This window comes from Aptenodytes forsteri, unplaced genomic scaffold, assembly GCF_000699145.1.
Source record: "Aptenodytes forsteri isolate BGI_AS27 unplaced genomic scaffold, ASM69914v1 Scaffold33, whole genome shotgun sequence".
NCBI classification, from domain to species: Eukaryota; Metazoa; Chordata; class Aves; order Sphenisciformes; family Spheniscidae; genus Aptenodytes; species Aptenodytes forsteri.
Window position 1 is genome coordinate 2,182,607 of NW_008795037.1, and position 14,464 is coordinate 2,197,070.

At 42.2% G+C, this 14,464-nt stretch overlaps 1 protein-coding gene across 1 annotated transcript in view; it reads right to left on the reverse strand.

The window, feature by feature from the left end:
• The window catches only part of ZNF423 (zinc finger protein 423), a 195,845-nt gene extending 182,262 nt beyond the window's left edge, over positions 1 to 13,583 (reverse strand). Inside the window, exon 1 of the mRNA XM_009276708.2 lies at positions 13,553 to 13,583. The gene's annotated coding sequence lies outside the window, so the exon portion shown is untranslated. The remainder of the gene's footprint in view (positions 1 to 13,552) is intronic.
• Positions 13,584 to 14,464: the final 881 nt, after the last annotated feature.

Below are 14,464 nucleotides of genomic sequence, written 5' to 3' on the forward strand. Positions count from 1 at the left end.
ATGAAAAAGGGGGGGGGGAGGGGGGGAGATATTGTTGCTGTTGTAATTAAGCTTGTGAAGAGTTTAGTTGGAGAGAAATTAGATTCATTTACACGCTGCTCTGTTGCTGATGAAGCACCAGCTATTTGGGAGAACTTCTAATTAACCCTAATTTAGTTGATATGCTCTTTAGCAGCCCCATTCCCTGTGTATTTTGCACTAGGTAAAAAGTAGTAATAACAACAAATTATCCATTTTTAAAAGGCATATTTTTTTGTGGGTGCCCACTCCCAATTTTTTTCTTTAAATTATTGAACTTGCGTTTTAGTTGCTGACAAGCAGGAAGACGCACACTTGAGAACTTCATCCTACAAAACAGCTTTTTCAATAGCCCCAGGCCACGGCTCACACAGGCACAGCCACCGCACCCACAGCCCCACGCGGCCCCTTTCCCACCAGCCCCATGGCTGATGCGGAAAGAGGGTTTAGGGATTTGCTTTGGACCCTTCCACCCGATTTACAGCTATCACAGCTAGGAGTCTATGTTTAAAAAGCTTCCATTTCCTACATCCTTGGCCAATTATGCAGTCTAGCCACAATGTTCATTAACCAGATACGGTTTAAAAATATTTCATTACAGTATCAAGCTAAAAATCACTTAACTCTTATGATGTGTTTTCTCATTTAATAGTTCACTGATGGCTCCACCACGCTTCTAGTGCCAGTGGTGTATCTGTGGGTTTCTTTGCAACTGAGAAAGACATTTAAAATACAACAGGTTTACAACCTCAGTATACAAAAAAGCCCTAAAAATTCACCAGTTTTTATAAACCATTTTGGAGGAAGAGCAACACCAATTGTTATTTCAATTTCACACACAAAACACCATAAACACCAAGCACCCCTTTTTGGAAGTAAGGGTGAAAAATGGAACATAATTTAGTTCTGTTATACAGAAGCATCTATGCTTGCTTGTCACAACATAAACCCAGAGATGTGAAGAGCATTTGCAGAGGTGATATTCTTCATGTCTTCAACACTGCAGCGGTCTGCACACACAATATATAAAGAAAAAAATGAAGAAAAAAATGTGGGTTTCTGCAACATCCTGTCCAGAAAAACGTTTTAGCAACCTGGCTATTAGCTAACTTGTGCAAGACTTCAGCCTGAAGTTCACCTTGATCAGAAAAAGTACATTTTAACCGCACAACCTTTTTTTCATAAGATTATAGACCAAATGCTGCTCTCCGTTATACCTGCCTACCCCTGCTGATTTTGTATATGCTTCCTGGATGTTACTGTGGAAATTTGGCAATAAATGTATTTTGCTTAATATGATCAAGGAAAAGAAGCCAAATGCTTTTTACACAGAACATTTCTCATTCATTTAACAGGATAAATGGTCATCTGGACTTGTGTGCTAAACGCAAAGAGCCTGATATGAACTACTGTCAAAGTTTAAGTTCAAGTTTTCTCAATTTCTATATGGGGGACACATTCTGTACAAATTAATGACAGCATTACAAACTGACCATTTTTCTGCAAATATAACCTACTTGATTAAATCAACAATGCAAAATGGTCTTCCCTATTGTCGCTGAAAGAAGAATGACAGACTACATACATCTTTTTTTAATATTGTCAAAATTATGCAGAGGAAAACTTCAATTCAGAACACTGTCTTCAAAATTGCCCAGTACAAAATGACTTTGAGACTTTTAAAGGAACTTCATAATAAGGAAAAAGGCAATGATCTTTCTGTTGCTACAGTTGTATCTCCTTGATATGTCAGCAAGAACGGCTTGACGTAGCCCTTCTTGGAAGAACGCTAATTCAAGTCCGAGTTACACATTTCTTTTAAAGAAAAACATAAGCGAAATCAAGTAAAGATGGAACTAATCAGCCCATCAAAACAATAAATTTATGAACTGGGAAAAGATCTGATTTAAGTCTCTGGATAAGAAATAGTTCTCCGATTTTCTTTCTGTGAATGGAAACAACCACTATCTCCATTTGTGTTCACCTATCTGACAAAATCAGGGCACAGGAATTTAGTGTTATTTAATTTAAGTTGCCTATAGCCCCCATCCAAGCTAAATAAAACCAGTAAGCACAAGGCTACACTGTGCCCAGCTCCGAGGGCTCTGAACCCCCTCTCAATTAAATGACACCCAGGGAAAACCATCGCTCCTCCTCTCAAGGACATGGATGCCACACTCTGCTTCCCTACTTCATTTGGGGGCTGCAGGGGAGCAGGTAGCGCAGAGCCATTGTCTTTCACTCACTTATCTCTTCCAAATGCTCTTTTCTGCTAAAGATTCACACAACAGATGAAGATTAAATATACACAGCTAGAGCAACAAATCTAAATTTCAGACCGTTGTCGGAGGACTTTTTTCTGCCAGGCTGCTTCAGTCGGCCCCAGCTCGCCACAAACACAGAGAGGCACGTGACCAGAGAGCGCCTTCCCACCGTATTTCTCTCAAATTGAAAATTCTCTCTAGCTTTGGTTCAAACAACAGCCAGAGCCTTAAAACATATACACACACTAGGCAGAGAGCCTCACCGTGCCAGTGGTTTTCTTTATCCAAGCGAAAGCTTCCAACCAAGAGGGAAGAAATTCGCCTACAGGGTCCCTCCATTTTATGCTAGCAAATAACTCGCTTCAGAAATACCGCAGCTTTCAGCATTAAGGTGTTTAGAGGGGAAAGTGTGGGATGAAGTGGAATGTGGAATCCCATCATCCCACCACAAGGAAAAGCGCTGTTAAACATCTGAGTTTTCCTTTTGGAGTTTTGATGAGTTTACTAAGAAGATGTAATAGTGGAGTCACTAACTAGAATGCTCAAATTTAAGAAAAAGCATGTTTTCTTTAGTTATAATGATGCAATAAAATTTCACAGCTCTCGAAAGCACCTTTCGGGTTTGAAACACAAAAGTAACACTTGCATATCAGTTTATTTGTAAAACATAAACTTCTCCCTGCTGCAAGAGCCTGGAATATGAGAGCTCAGAGTTGTGGCTCTTCCCTTTTCTGAAGGGAAATTAGCCTTTCCCCAAACATAAGTGCCTACAAGTTTCAATCCAGCAACAAAGGTGCTGAACTTCCCATATCTAGAAAATTACATCAGGAAAATATATTGCATGGATTCACTTCAAATGCATCAAAGCTTCCAACAAGAGTGGTTATTTTCAGCCAAATTACCATACTGCTGCTTAAATACCACTAAGCTGAAGGAGTCCTTCTTTATCAGTTGCAAACTGCCAACTTATCCTCAAGGAAACGCCAAGCTAAAACGCATACGTCTAAATCCACACATTGTTCAGTAGCTTTCAGAGTAATGTAATTCTGGCTTATATGTTTACATTTTTATTGCTAATTGATTTACCCCTTCTGAAGGAGATGCCTTGAACAGGAGGCGTCCCTTCCTTCTCCCGCTACCCCCGTGCTCCAGCTTCATTACAACCCCAGCACTGTTGCCAAAATGAGATCTTGCCTCATTTTTGGTACCGTGCCCTTGAAGGCATCTTATTAGAAAAGACCATTTCTTAATTAACATTTTTGATCTTTAATCTATTACGCATCCCTTTAATCCCATACGGAGGAGCTTTTGGCCCACTTCCGCGGCGTGGCGGTGGGAGGCAATAGGGTGGCAATTTGTGCTGAGGGCTCTCTCCCAGCTGGGCTCCAGTACGGCCGGCTGCAGGGCTGGCTATGCTCTCACTGGTCAGCAGCAGACATTTGCATTTATTATTTTATTGCATTTTTTTTAATAAAGACTTTAGAGAGGCACCACTCAGCATTAAAGACAACAGGCAGAAAGGCAAGCCTGCAGATGAGATCAGACCTCAGCAAGAGGCTGTTGAGATCTTAAAATAACCAGCGAAACTCTAAGTGGGAGATTTAGTGGATCACCAACATGTGAAGTGTTAAGAAAAGTACAACGTTAAGTCCCTTACATCATTTTACTTGCAAATAATTACAGCAATTACAATGTGCTAACTGGCAATTAACATTACAGGCTTCGCAACTCACCAGAATTTTTTAAAACACGCTGTGGCCCTATGTAAATTGTCTCTTTGGTACTTCTGATTCGATGACTGTATGAGCTAATGGCTACACATTAGCTCAGCAGATCTCGGAACAGAATTGTCCACGTGCCAGATAATTTAATTAGAGGCTTGATCTTGTCAGAGCTTTATGCAACACAGACAGTGTTTCCAAGCAAAGTGTGCGGGTTTTTTTCCTTTCTCTTTAGTGTTTTGTGACTGTCTAATAATTTCTACTAACGAACGCCAAAGCCATCCAAGGGCGAAAGGAGGCATGGCTAGTAAAACACACAAACAGGCAGGCACTTCAGTCCCAAGTGTGATGAATTAAAAAATATGTAGAGCAAGACACATCGAGAAACTCTTCCACGCACACCCCAGTCTATTGCCAGGTCTCTGCACACATCTATTAAATCTTCATCGCGCTGTTACTCAGCCCCAAAAAAGACAAAGGTCACTTGTCTCCAAGTGAGAGCCATAGGGTATCTCAAAGCTCATTATAAATGGTCCCTTTTAACAGTTTTCTCATTTGAATTTATACACAACAAATACAAGATTATGAGATGAGCTCGGTTTATTTTGACAATGACATGGTAATTCCTTGTAGCAAGCCCAGAAAAAGGCTACTTTAGACACTAAATGACAGAAATACATATGTATCTTCTATTATGGGAAATTTTAGGCTATACTAACTTTAAAAAATCCTTTTTTCATGAGTATTTGGCCTTAATTTCTGTTTTCTATACATTCTTATGCTACAGTAACCATACTTGTGCTCTTGGTCTACAATAAGCTTAACAGTTCAAGACAATTTAACCAAAAATACAGTGGTAACGGTTACAGAAACTTTTACAAGTCAGGTCAATGTTGAGTAAGACCCACTAGAGGTCCCTTCCAACCCAAATGATTCTAGTTTCCTGTACTGAATAAGCAAAGATTATTTGGGCAAAGCATCATAAATTTCATGCACTTCACTGCAGAGTTTCATATCAATGTCTTTACTCAGCCCAGAAAACAAAGCAGGGGAGCTTGTTTATTCCATTTGTTTTTCTTCTTTTACAACCTTGTTTATAAAACCCCCATTCTCATGACCGGCACGATTTGTTTTTTTCTCAAGAAGAATGATTACTGGGGATCCACCACTGTGGCATTATTTTTTATTGATTTTTCTCATTTAAGCAACAGGCCAATGTAATATATTCTGTTATTCCTGTTTTACATTTATTCAGGCTGGGAGCTTTGAGCTACCAGTTACAACTGCAATGTGTAAACTAGTCAAAGGAGAACAGAAGTTTCTGTGAAAACCAAAGAAATTGTTCACCAGGAGACTTTCCTTTAACTCTTCAGCTGTCTGATTTCACAAAGGTAAAACCCATTGCAATCGCTTCCTACAGCAGCATGGTTTCAGCTTTGCTCGCTCCTACGAGCCAGCCAAAGCAGACTTGGAAAAGCAAAGCCACTGACCTGCAGAAATGACTCAAAGCAAGATGGGCTGGCAAGTGCCCATGAGTCCCGAAGCCGAAGCCCTCTGGGAAGGTTGACCTGCAGCACAGTGCACACTGCATGATGCAGAGACAAAGTAGTATAGACATAGGGCACAAGGAGGACTTTCTACTAGGTTGCGAGGCTTAACTAGCATTTGTAAAGTGGTTTGAGATCCTACATAAAAATATTTACTGAAATAAGCTCCAGAAAGTACAATTTGCCTGACCATTCAGTCTGCTTCTGTCCTCAAATCTGCAGGAGATTAGCAAATCCAGAGTGCAGCAGAATTGGATAAATTAGAGATGAGCAGGACGTACCAGGTGATCTTATCCATCCCTCTGCTAATGTAAGATCGTTCCTACAGTGTATTTTCAAGCGCTTTGTCCAGTCCAGTTTGAAAATGACCAAAGTGATGGGAGATAATACCAGAGCCTATTAGATCCCACTACTGTGAAATGTTTCATGATATTCAGCCTAGTATCTCCTTTGCTTTACTTTAGCCCATTACTGCTAGTTATGCCCCTGAAGGCTATTGTAAACAACAGATATAATTTTCATCTAAAACCACAGAAAATGTTCATCTAATCACAGCCCTTCGCTTGGGCAGCAAGAGAGGACAAGGTAGCATCGCTGGAAAGAAACACAGGAAGGGAGATCCGGAGCGTGAAGAAGATGGGAAGGTGCTATGCTACGCCTTGCTGCTCTCCAGTGCTCCCTCCAGCTCAATGGCAGCGTCCTTCACTGGGATGTTCATACCCGCAGAAGACCTGAACACAAGCAAGGGATGGAGAGCCAGGAAGGCTGCACCTGAGGGTCCACTCATGAAGGTGAATGACTTCCTTCAGTCAGTGCAAGGAAATGAAACACAGCGTTACAGTCTCTCAGCAGATAAAGCGCCAACAGGAACACCTTTAAATAAAAAGTAAATTTGTCGCAGGGAAAAAAATGTTGCTGGCAAGACAGGGACACAACCCCATGGAGGATGTCCCCTGCCAGCCCCAGAAGGATACACTCTCGTGTGCAACCGTCCATGCCAATGGTGTATTTCTATTTCTGGCAAGATGCCCCTGCCAGAAGACCCTATGGGAACATCCCCCAACCCATAGTAGCCCCGTGCCGGCAGATACATCAAGCTCACAAGACTTCAGATGAGGTTAACCTGATGACCCCAGAGATACTCCCAGATTTGACTGAAACCTTGCTGCCCATCACCAGTCCTGATGCACTGCCGGCATCCCAGTGCATGTGAGTCCGCAGCCCCTCGCCAGCATGGCCAGGCAGAGGCTGCAACCCTGCAGCCTGCAGAAATCCTCCCCTTTACAGATGTTGCTTGTAGCAATTTAGGGGGACTGGCTTTAGGTACTGTGAAGCTTGGCAACACCAACGACACACTGCGATACACCATGCTTGCTCAGCTTCTCTTAAGCCAACTGGCTTTCCAGCAGACACTGTCTTTAAAAAGCCTGGGAAGGGGTGGGTGATGGGGTAGGGGGAGCACTCGATAGCTCACTGTCAAATGAGCTTTTCTTTTCTCGCCTCTTTTACCATGGAAATTAATTCTCCTCCTCTGTGCTATCGCTATAATTTTCCCAATTAACATTTTTAATAGTAAGTATTTTCTAGGAAATGCCATAATACACAGGTGTGTGCTTCTAATTTAAATACTGACACCCATGCTGTGTTCACATCTGAATACCACTCCTTCTTGCCGGAGATTCCCTCCCCAAACAAGAGGGGAACACCTACGGCGCCGCACCACCAGAGACGCCTCAGCGGATTCGTGGGGTGGCTGTTTCCATGACAGACGCACGTGTCGGTGCTGCGCTGCGCCACACCACATGCGGCGAGGAATCTCATTTTTTATACTTCCCCTTTCCCTGAAGGTGCTACAGCCGCGGGATGTTGGTTGGACCTCAGGGACCCCCAGGGACACCCTGTCACTCCAGCCAACAGCTTCCTCTGGCAGCGCCACGTCCCCCTTCCCGCCAGCCCAGGAGCGCTGGGAGCAGAGACTTGCTCCCAGGAAGCCCTCGCGCCTGCAGATGCAGAGTTGTGCTGTGAGCTCCTACAAACAGAGTAATCTGGGAAGGGTTTATAATTACTTGTATTTTTTCTTTTTATATTATCCCGGCTCCAAAAGTCTTACATCTGTCTTGGATGTTCACCTACCACCACATTATCTGAGTATCATGTACTTTCTATCACTTCACTGTTTGAGAAAACACTATCAAAAGTACATACTTTAAAAAAAAAAAAAAAGACAAATTAGTATTTATAAGTAAAAGTTTGAAGTTAAAAATTAAATTTTATAATTAGGAAAGGAGAATTATTTTTTTTTTTCTCTTCTGAAAGGACACATTACTATGTTACATCATAAAAACCCACACATTACCAAGGAAAATAAAAGTTCAACTTAGAATAAATAAGGAACGCAGCAGCCAGTACTACAAACCCCCCTACCTTTATTTCTAGTTTGCATTTATTTCGGTTTTAGCTGTTTTGAAAGCAGATATTTAAAATTTTGAGAACCTCAGTCTATACCGACTGGGCTGCATGCTGCAGGTCCATGCAGAGACAAGGATGCTGTTTTTAAAACCAATGTAAGAAAGCCAACCAGTTGAGATCAAATATTTCATGAATATTTTTTCAATATACTAACTAAGAAAGTTATCAAAGTCTTTTAGGTTCTTTGCTAAGTTCAAAGGTTTATTTCTTTGGAAATCCTTACACACTGTAATCAGAATCTTCTCATTGATTTACTAATGAAACCAGCTTTTAGAAGATGTCTGAGCTTGTGAAGGCACTCAGGATGGGTAATTTCAGAGTACTTGCAAGATAACAGGTTTCTAATGCCCGCTGAATTGCGACTGACCTTTTCAATGCTCTGCAGAAGAGATCCCAGAATTTCATGTAGAGGGTGTTTAGGAGGGTTTTTTTCACCATTCTGCCATTTAGAAGTTAAATAAGACAAAATACAATACATGTAGAAATAGAGAAAAAGAGCTTGCTGTCTATGGGAGGGCAGTCTCTCTCATCTGGACCTTCCTGACTTACTCCTGACACAGCCCATGCCCAGCGGGTCGTGCAGCTGGAGCAGGACCAGCAGAGGCTCTGTGGGAGCTGCCAGGACACATGGGCAGAGAGCAGGGACAGCCCTGGGTACTGCGAGGATGGGGTCCTGCAAGGATGGCGGCCTTGGTGGGCATTGGGCAGTGGACCACGCCAGGGCATGCAAGCCCAGGGTGCTGGACAAAGGCTGAGGGGACAACAAACTTTGTGTGGCCAAAACAGGCCTCTAAAAGGGGAAAGGTGAGGAAGGAGAACACATTTTCTGTAGCTTATCTGAATAAACAGAAAAGGGGAAAAAAATACCACATGAATACTTGCAGGGGGAAGTCTGTTCGCTTCATGAGACCCTGGCTTTCTCATCTGTTTTGCTCCTTTGGCAGCCAAAATTAAACTCAACCCTACAAAGCAGTTAGAGGAGAACAGAAACCCTCAACACTTGGGGAGCAGACAGCAGCAGCGCCAGGATCAGAAGACTGACAGTGGAAGAGAGCACAGGGAACAGTCAGGAGGGAACGGGCAAGGAGAGCCCCAAGCAGCAGAGATGGCATTAAAAACGCCCCGGCACAGGCTCCGGTAGCTCTGAGCGAAAATAAGTCTCCAAACTGCGTCAAGATGTTCCTCCTCTGAAGATACCAAGTGAAAGTTGTGATTTCACAATTCACATGGGAGACGCCATGCAAAGCGGAAGAGAGGGGAAAAGGAGTGACCACAGGGTGGTTGTCTTATTTTGTGGTTCATTTCTCAAAAGCTGCTGCTTCCCCTTTTCTTTTTTTCCTCCTTAAAGTAGGGAAACTTTAAAAGAAATTGCAGAAGGCAATTAAAAATATAAAGTAGCGTACTGTATAAAACAAGCACGTGGGAGAACTCCTAATGGCAAAACATCAAACGTCTGAGTCCTAAAATGTTGTGGGGGCTTTTTTCCCCACGCTGCACTTTGTTAACACGTCCCTCGCACGCGCGCCCAGCTGCTGCGGCGAGCTCGGTGGCAGGGACAGGAAATCTGGAGCTAATGGGGAAAGGGGGGAATATCAACCTGTAATCTATTTTCATTATTTCTGGAATGTTACAATTGAACGATACTAACGTTGTGTGCTAATGGATGGTTCGGCACTGGCGTTGGAGAGGCCTTTCCAGTCGCAAACACTGCAAAGATCCCCCCATGTTCAGCAAACACATGCGCACAGAGACATACCCAGTGCCATTTATCCCCAGCACTCAAGCTACGGGTCCACAGTCCCCTATTTCCCAAACTCTTTCTTGATCAGTGTCATAGCTCGTAGCTGCACACAAAAAGAAGATACCTTCAGTTACCTCAAAAGCAGACACAAAAAATCAGGCTTTTAGGTCTGCAGGCTCCTAAGGAGAAGACAGAATCTGCTCTGTTTGCCCCAGACAATTCAGCCAAGATTCCCCGGGGCCTCACAGTCAGGCTAATGAGAAACTCCCCAGCAACCCCCATGTAAAATGCTTTCATAGGTCTTTAAAATGCCTTAAATTCTCTATATATTTAGTAAGACTTTTTACTTCTTTAAAATGTCCCTTGTTGCTCCTCAAGATAATACTCTCGTGATGTACTACAATAGCAATGCAGCATTGTCTGGCTGGACCCTTGCTTTGCAAATATTGAATCTTATTTTCCTCTTGGCTTCGAAGCAGCAGAAAACCCTTTTGCAAAGCAGAGGCGGGCACTTGCCTGGCCCCCCACAGCCCTGCCCAGCCCACCCTCTACTGACGCTTTCGGAGCGAGATGGATGGGCTTCAAAGGCTGCACGTGCTGTTAAGAGGGAAAAGCAGGGGGAAGGAGTACTCAGCTGCGCTCTTCCTCTGGGACAGAAAATGTCTCTGCCTCTTACACAGCAAAACACTACTGACCTACTATTTAACAGCAAGCTAAGTCCTCAGATTAAGAGAGGAAAGGAAAAGCTTTTTTTCTTCCTTTTACATTAAGGAAAAAAATGTTTACAAGATCTGAAAAGGAAGGAAATTCGCTATATGCCCATTGTTAAACAGGGCTGGTGGACACCCAGATTATTTACCCTGGCGTGAGGGCAGCCTCTGCCTCCTTATACATTTTCCTGATTCTCTAGGTTAATACATACAGCCTTTAAGTTGTGGTTATGAAAAAAAAAAATTGTAAAACTATTTCTAGCTGTATTTAAACTTGAATAAATTCCTCAGTGCAACTACGCCAAGGGTTGGATTCCTGCAAAGCATTTCACCTTCACAGGTTTGACCAGGAACGAGCAGTTAAGCCAGAGCAGACAGCAACTTGCACACATACTCTACCATAGGAAAAAGGATGGTGCCCTGTGCTAAGCCATCACCAAACAGACCCATCCGAGCGCAGGATTTCTGTTGCCAATGTGTCCACTGCCAAATTTCCATGAGCTGCACTAAGCAGCTCCCATGAGCAGCCCCTCGCCCAGTGCCACGGTCCAGTCAGGGATGCACAAACCATGCACCTTCACTGCACTTCAGCAGCAGAGAAGACCACCATGAGACACAGAGCTTGGACCCCAGAGTTTGACATGTCTTGCCCTGCACCTACAAACCCTTACGCCTGACCTGGGGACAGGCGGCTGTCACAGCTACCTGGACAAGCCCCATGACTGCAGGTTCAACTCAATCACAAAAAAATTTCCAGTATAACTTCTACTGGTTTGATGAACAAAATAAGATATAGCAGCAAAAGCACCTTCTCTCCCCACAACTGCACCTATATAAATATTTTGCTAGTATTAAAAAAAAAAAAAGTTAAAAAATTACATTCTACCTGCTCTTGCTGTCCCTACGTACCACACCACCCTGGGACCACCACTCCCCCGGCCCACAGCAGCTGCGCGGAGTGCCAATAGATTTTTTCAGAAGTCGCTTTGTATGTGTTTGCACACACACAGAGATGTACAAACACATACAGGAGAAGAAGGGAGAGAAATATGTTAATGTGAAACATCTGGCAAATGTTTCAGAGTTAACAAGTCCCGGGTTTGGCCTTTTGGTTTTTTTCTGTTGGGGGGGGGGTCAAGGAAGGGGAGGTGATTTTGTCATTTTGGGCCAGGGAAGGAAGGGGCATGAAACGAGAAGTTGAAGTGTGTTTTTCACCCTTTATTGAACTTCAACATCACACTACTGGAGCTAATGCAAACAGGAAGATCATAAAAGAACATAATGAAAGTCTCGCACACTGGGACTGAGGGACTGGTTTCAGTTACTGAATGTAGCTTTGGAGGCACACCACACAAGAGCCAGTGACTCCATGCAGCCGTACTAGGGCTTTTTAAGCTTTTTCTGTGTAGTTCCTCAGTCATATTCCAGCCTTCAACCTCTGTCCCATGCACTGCACCCTGTCTTGATAGGATACTGTATTGCATCTTTATACACATGCAAGATTGACATCTGTAGCTACTAAACGTATTAAGAGGAAAATCCCCCGATTAGCACATATTTTCCTTAAGCTGCCATAAATCACGCATACAATACGTCTTATCCCACATCCGTCTTGAATGGGAGCTGTAATTATTGGTGTAAATGAAGAAAAATGGAGGAGACTGAACTAATTTGGGAAAAATCTTTCACAGGCTGTCTTTTACTTACAACGTAGTCACCAATACCATCCAGAAATCCCAAAGTAACTCCCACTCTGCACAGAAATGATTTGTTGTTGTTGTTGCTGTTTTGAACCTCAGCCTGTGTTAAATTTAATACAATTCAAGACTTGTGATAGATAACACCAGTAACTCCACTGCTGTTTGAGATGAAGGTCAAGCAAGAGAGCCAGCGAGCGCTCTTTTCATGCGCCGTTAGCTCCAGGCACAAAGGGGCCTTAGACATCGCAGCTGGAGGTTTGCTGCAGCAGCAGCAATATTTGCTATCAAAGACTAGTGAAAACACAAACCGCTCAAAACAGCCGTAGCGCCCAGAGAAGATGCACCCAGCGCAACTGAGAGCGCAGTTGGTACAAACTGAAATGTCACAAAGTACCAGACAAAGGCAGTTTATGCCTTCAAGACCAGCTAGATGCTGACTTCAGTAAGAAAAGTCTCCTGGTGAGCCAGTCTCCCTGTGACTTTTATAGAACCCATGCTAACCAGGAATGCAGCACCATTGCTAATTTTCATATTACTGCTCAGTTTCTGAGCTGTTTTCACATCGCTGCTGAGCTTCTGAGAATACCATCGCGCAGTCCAGTATGAAGAGAACACAGAAATAGACTTATTGGCTTCAAAATCAAAAATATTCTGAGAATTTCATAAATGTTAAAGACATAATAGACAGTAAAATATCTTTACACAGGGCACAAGCAGTGACTGAGATGTGGCTAGTTACTTTAAATGTAAATTAATCTGACATTTACCCTCACATTTGTGTTACCAATACATATTACACAACTACAGACAAACTTGCTTTATCCTGTTCAGTTTCTTGAGCCTCTTTTTATTCAAATTATCAATGTAACACAGGTGAACAAGCCCCAAACACATGTTTAAGCATTATTACTATCAAGCAGACCAAAAGCTGGTTCAAATGTTAAATCTTTCTACCATGGTGATGTACCACTTTTTATTCTCCAGCCCTGACAGTACTTTCCAATTTCCTCCAAGAGGAGAAATACACACATTCCAGTTGAGACTGAGGTTTAAAAGCTGCTTTAATAGGAATTTTATGTAATTAGATTGGAATGAATGTGCAACAGTGCCCATTGCAGAAAACTTCAAAGTGGTTATACTGGAGAAATCACAACCCGTTTCAGTATGCCCACAAGAAGAAAGAATGGCTCTCCGGAGGATAAGAGTATATTAGTCTTTGTATGTAATAGATTTTATTGACCATATGGAACTGATATAAAAATTGTGTTGCAGTGGGTAGTCTTGGATTTGAGACAGGAATGTGACATACAAAATACAGTTCCTGCGAAAAGCCTGGCAGCTTTCTGGCAGTTTTTGCAATCAGGAGAACCTAAAATATTTACCTGATTGAGTCACTGATGAGTCCCAGGTCAAAGCAAAATCTGAAGATTCACCCTCTTCAACTGAAAAAGAACAAAAATAAGTTGTGATTGCTAAAACAAAACAACTGGAAAGCAAAGCCATCAGAAAACCAGGTCCACTATGACATTAAGTATTAAAACAGACTTCTGCACTGGTGAAAAAGAACTTACTGCTTTCTATTAAATAATTCATAAGGTGGAAATTTAGTAAAGAGATTTTCCCTATGTTTTAACCTAAATATGGGATTTCTGTTTGCAGTTTCTTCCTGAACAGGTAACAGTAAGTTCATGTGAAATTTTAATAGAGGTTTAAATATCACTAGCTGCTAAGTATTCATATTTGAAATTTTGTTTCAAATTCACAACAACTTGCATGTGCAAAATTGCCATTGTAAACGTAGAGGTCGTTTTTGAAAAGTATGCTGTAACAGATCATAGTAAAGATGATGCCACCCTGACGGTGGCAGAGCAGGCTTGGCTCGCGTATGCTCTCTTCTAGGGGCTCACCTACCATTTTGTGTTCTGTAAAGCACCATCTTGTTCCCATTTTGACCCATCTCTTAATAGAAAAACTCTGCACATAGTTATCCTAAATACTATTTCACTCTTACACAAATACATCTCTTGTTTTTACATCAAAATCTACATACATTTGGCAGGTTTCTGCTCCAAAACTAAATAAGCTAAGTTAGCAATTCATGTACCTTACTCAAAACAGACAAGTGGAATGTTTTAATTTTATTTTATCCTTGACTGCTTTTTGGTTGTCTTGCTTGAACAGTTTTTTATATTACTACTTTTGTGCTGAGGTTTTTTTATTTCTTTACATTTTATCTTGGAAAGAGAGGGAAAAAAAAAATCAGTCTGCTAAAAATACATAAAGGCAATAAATTC